Below are 6,552 nucleotides of genomic sequence, written 5' to 3'. Positions count from 1 at the left end.
GTGATTTTCAATTTTAAAGAAAACAATTGAAATATATTAAGTCAAATTTATTCTAAATGTGGGATACTGAATAATGAGGGAATGCAATAAAAAAAAAAATTCAAAAACTATTCATGTTCAAAATATAAATTTGTAGAAGTGAAATCAGATATATGTACACATTGTATTTATCTGTCAATAAGACCATGCTCATAAATCATGTGACACATCTGATGAGTATCAACAGCTATTCATATGTAGTGTAATTATCCCACCCAATAGTCAGAGGCATTGTGTTGACCTCATCAGCCTCTAGCCCACATTTTGAGTCAGAGATAATGTGTTGTCTCCCTTGACTTATCACAAGATAAATACAGTGTTTTTTTATCAACTCTTTACAAGCAAAAGTCACTTGACCAGTGGTTGAGGTATAATAATGTTTGACTGTAGTTTACTGTACTGATCACTGATTAGTTGTTCTGGATGTTATTGTAAGTATGATACAAAGTAATTCGTCACCAGTATCCTGCAATGAAATACATTATGATGTAGACAATATTTAAGTCCATTTAAGAATGACGTTTGTTATTATTTTATATCTCTTGCTGGCAGTAGACCCTAGTTGATGTTTATTTCTTAATGGTTTACCGCAATCTCGACTTGGACGTCCTATCGTTAAGTTTCACAAACTTTTATAGTAATGTTTGCTATCCTTTGTAGAAATCATTGTTTCTTATGTGCAATTTCATTATTTTGCTGAAGATGAAATTTGTATATGCATAATTGGCTGATAGATCCCAAATGCCAGCTTTAACTCAGTACATTTATCCAGAAATCAACTATATGTTTTATATATCTACAATCATATAAAGTGATAAATATATGTTTTTACATCTTCATGTCTATTAAAAATCCAACATGTATCTCAGCGGTTTTGTTATTTGTCTCAGCTTTTTACTTAAAAAAAGTTTTGGAAAAATTAATAAATATGACCATATCTGATTTTTGGAAATCTGACACCTATCCGATCCAAATATTTTTTTCGTACCAAGTGATTTCTAGTGTAGACAGATCATAATCTATTGCGTTATTTAAGTTTTAGTGTTTATTGTTTTAAGACTTTATATTTTCTATTGGCAGTAGAGTCTCTATCACATAGCATTTTAATCTTACCAGTGGAATAGAAAATAAGCTTTAATGTGATTGACCTTTGCTATATATCCTGATTGGACATGATGTAGTTATAGTAACAATAATAGTAGAAAATATCATTAAATCTCTTGGTCAAATTTTGGTCTAATAGTGATGGAATAAACATGTTTTTGTTAAGGGTTTTACATACTAATACCATGTACAGACATAAACTGACTGATACTGCAGAGAGAAAAGTCCCACAACCCTGGTACATGACATACTAGTGCAAATAAGTCTTCAAAAATACAGTTCTAACCTTGATGTGAAATCCTTTGACTAATCGGTAGCTGTATGTCAGCCTCATGATATGCCCCCTACAGCATGGTTACCATCAACCCCACGAACTTAGTCTCAAAACTACATGGTTACCATCAACCCCACGAACTTAATCTCAAAACTACATGGTTACCATCAACCCCATGAACTTAATCTCAAAACTACATGGTTACCATCAACCCCATCAACTTAATTCTAAACTACATGGTTACCATCAACCCCATGAACTTAATCTCAAAACTACATGTTTACCATCAACCCCATGAACTTAATCTCAAAACTACATGGTTACCATCAACCCCATGAACTTAATCTCAAAACTACATGGTTACCATCAACCCCATGAACTTAATCTCAAAACTACATGGTTACCATCAACCCCATGAACTTAATCTCAAAACTACATGGTTACCATCAACCCCATGAACTTAATCTCAAAACTAATGGTTACCATCAACCCCATAATCTCATGGTTACCATCAACCCCATGAACTTAATCTCAAAACTACATGGTTACCATCAACCCCATGAACTTAATCTCAAAACTACATGGTTACCATCAACCCCATGAACTTAATCTCAAAACTACATGGTTACCATCAACCCCATGAACTTAATCTCAAAACTACATGTTTACCATCAACCCCATGAACTTAATCTCAAAACTACATGGTTACCATCAACCCCATGAACTTAATCTCAAAACTACATGGTTACCATCAACCCCATGAACTTAATCTCAAAACTACATGGTTACCATCAACCCCATGAACTTAATCTCAAAACTACATGGTTACCATCAACCCCATGAACTTAATCTCAAAACTACATGGTTACCATCAACCCCATGAACTTAATCTCAAAACTACATGGTTACCATCAACCCCATGAACTTAATCTCAAAACTACATGGTTACCATCAACCCCATGAACTTAATCTCAAAACTACATGGTTACCATCAACCCCATGAACTTAATCTCAAAACTACATGGTTACCATCAACCCCATGAACTTAATCTCAAAACTACATGGTTACCATCAACCCCATGAACTTAATCTCAAAACTACATGGTTACCATCAACCCCATGAACTTAATCTCAAAACTACATGGTTACCATCAACCCCATGAACTTAATCTCAAAACTACATGTTTACCATCAACCCCATGAACTTAATCTCAAAACTACATGGTTACCATCAACCCCATGAACTTAATCTCAAAACTACATGGTTACCATCAACCCCACGAACTTAATCCCAAACTACATGGTTACCATCAACCCCATGAACTTAATCTCAAAACTACATGGTTACCATCAACCCCATGAACTTAATCTCAAAACTACATGGTTACCATCAACCCCATGAACTTAATCTCAAAACTACATGGTTACCATCAACCCCATGAACTTAATCACAAAAATACATGGTTACCATCAACCCCATGAACTTAATCTCAAAACTACATGGTTACCATCAACCCCATGAACTTAATCTCAAAACTACATGGTTACCATCAACCCCACGAACTTAATCTCAAAACTACATGGTTACCATCAACCCCATGAACTTAATCTCAAAACTACATGGTTACCATCAACCCCATGAACTTAATCTCAAAACTACATGGTTACCATCAACCCCACGAAATTAATCACAAACAACAAAACTACATGGTTACCATCAACCCCCTGAACTTAATCTCAAAACTACATGGTTACCATCAACCCCATGAACTTAATCTCAAAACTACATGGTTACCATCAACCCCATGAACTTAATCTCAAAACTACATGGTTACCATCAAGCCCATGAACTTAATCTCACAACTACATGGTTACCATCAACCCCATGAACTTAATCTCAAAACTACATGTTTACCATCAACCCCATGAACTTAATCTCAAAACTACATGGTTACCATCAACCCCATGAACTTAATCTCAAAACTACATGGTTACCATCAACCCCACGAACTTAATCTCAAAACTACATGGTTACCATCAACCCCATGAACTTAATCTCAAAACTACATGGTTACCATCAACCCCATGAACTTAATCTCAAAACTACATGGTTACCATCAACCCCATGGTTACCAACTTAATCTCAAAACTACATGGTTACCATCAACCCCATGAACTTAATCTCAAAACTACATGGTTACCATCAACCCCAAGAACTTAATCTCAAAACTACATGGTTACCATCAACCCCATGAACTTAATCTCAAAACTACATGGTTACCATCAACCCCATGAACTTAATCTCAAAACTACATGGTTACCATCAACCCCATGAACTTAATCTCAAAACTACATGGTTACCATCAACCCCATGAACTTAATCTCAAAACTACATGGTTACCATCAACCCCATGAACTTAATCTCAAAACTACATGGTTACCATCAACCCCATGAACTTAATCTCAAAACTACATGGTTACCATCAACCCCATGAACTTAATCTCAAAACTACATGGTTACCATCAACCCCATGAACTTAATTCACAACTACATGGTTACCATCAACCCCATGAACTTAATCTCAAAACTACATGGTTTACCATCAACCCCATGAACTTAATCTCAAAACTACATGGTTACCATCAACCCCATGAACTTAATCTCAAAACTACATGGTTACCATCAACCCCATGAACTTAATCTCCAAACTACATGGTTACCATCAACCCCATGAACTTAATCTCAAAACTACATGGTTACCATCAACCCCATGAACTTAATCTCAAAACTACATGGTTACCATCAACCCCATGAACTTAATCCCAAACTACATGGTTACCATCAACCCCATGAACTTAATCTCAAAACTACATGTTTACCATCAACCCCATGAACTTAATCTCAAAACTACATGGTTACCATCAACCCCATGAACTTAATCCCAAACTACATGGTTACCATCAACCCCATGAACTTAATCTCAAAACTACATGGTTACCATCAAGCCCATGAACTTAATCTCACAACTACATGGTTACCATCAACCCCATGAACTTAATCTCAAAACTACATGGTTACCATCAACCCCATGAACTTAATCTCAAAACTACATGGTTACCATCAACCCCATGAACTTAATCTCAAAACTACATGGTTACCATCAACCCATGAACTTAATCTCAAAACTACATGGTTACCATCAACCCCATCAACTTAATTCAAAACTACATGGTTACCATCAACCCCATGAACTTAATCTCAAAACTACATGGTTACCATCAACCCCATGAACTTAATCTCAAAACTACATGGTTACCATCAACCCCATGAACTTAATCTCAAAACTACATGGTTACCATCAACCCCATGAACTTAATCTCAAAACTACATGGTTACCATCAACCCCATGAACTTAATCTCAAAACTACATGGTTACCATCAACCCCATGAACTTAATCTCAAAACTACATGGTTACCATCAACCCCATGAACTTAATCTCAAAACTACATGGTTACCATCAACCCCATGAACTTAATCTCAAAACTACATGGTTACCATCAACCCCATGAACTTAATCTCAAAACTACATGGTTACCATCAACCCCATGAACTTAATCTCAAAACTACATGGTTACCATCAACCCCATGAACTTAATCTCAAAACTACATGGTTACCATCAACCCCATGAACTTAATCTCAAAACTACATGGTTACCATCAACCCCATGAACTTAATCTCAAAACTACATGGTTACCATCAACCCCATGAACTTAATCTCAAAACTACATGGTTACCATCAACCCCACGAACTTAATCTCAAAACTACATGGTTACCATCAACCCCATGAATTTAATCTCAAAACTACATGTTTACCATCAACTTGGTGAACTTAATCCACAAACTACATGTTTACCATCAACCCCATGAACTTAATCCCAAAACTACATGTTACCATCAACCCCATGAACTTAATCCCAAAACTACATGTTTACCATCAACTTGGTGAATTTAGTCCACAAACTACATGGTTACCATCAACCCCACGAACTTAGTCTCAAAACTACATGGTTACCATCAACCCTACGAACTTAATCCCAGACTACATGGTTACCATCAACCCCACGAACTTAATCTCAAAACTACATGGTTACCATCAACCCCATGAACTTAATCTCAAAACTACATGGTTACCATCAACCCCACGAACTTAATCCCAAACTACATGGTTACCATCAACCCCATGAACTTAATCTCAAAACTACATGGTTACCATCAACCCCATGAACTTAATCTCAAAACTACATGGTTACCATCAACCCCATGAACTTAATTCCGAACTACATGGTTACCATCAAGCCCATGAACTTAATCTCAAAACTACATGTTTACCATCAACTTGGTGAATTTAGTCCACAAACTACATGTTTACCATCAGCTTGGTGAACTTAGTCCACAAACTACATGTTACCATCAACCCCATGAACTTAATCCCAAAACTACATGTTTACCATCAACTTGGTGAATTTAGTCCACAAACTACATGTTACCATCAACCCCATGAACTTAATCTCAAAACTATATGTTTACCATCAACTCGGTGAATATAGTCTTCTACTTGCGTGTCACTTGTCTTTTCGTTTTCGACAATTGATATAAGGTGATTCCAATCTCAAATACACACTTTTAGACATTAGTAATAAAGAACAAAATCACAGTATAATAACAGACATATACCTTTTCTCTGGTATCTTACAAACAACAAACTTAATTTTTTTATGTTAGAAATTTATTGGTCAGCTTACAATAATATCAACGAAATAAGCAGTATGTGCATACATCAACTTGATAAACAATAACAAACGATGAGAGTAAAGGGATTAGGTTGATAATGTAATGAACGATTGTCTTTATCATTGTCAAAACGCAATGAGAATTCGAACACGATTGGTGTTCGATGGCTTATACAACATACTACGTTCATGATACAGTTAGGAAACACTCAATATTGCAATTACCCCGATCAGATAAAAATTATCTACTCTCTTTTTTTATATTTTAATTCATACCCGAGCTCCAGATTTGGTCATTTGCAAATCTCTTGGATTCTGGTGACAACGATCATATATTTAAA

The sequence above is a fragment of the Ylistrum balloti genome, unplaced genomic scaffold, assembly GCF_031769215.1.
Source record: "Ylistrum balloti isolate Yb309-2 unplaced genomic scaffold, AGI_CSIRO_Ybal_v1 Utg369752, whole genome shotgun sequence".
In the NCBI taxonomy this organism is placed as follows: Eukaryota; Metazoa; Mollusca; class Bivalvia; order Pectinida; family Pectinidae; genus Ylistrum; species Ylistrum balloti.
Note: the sequence above shows the minus strand (reverse complement) of the source record.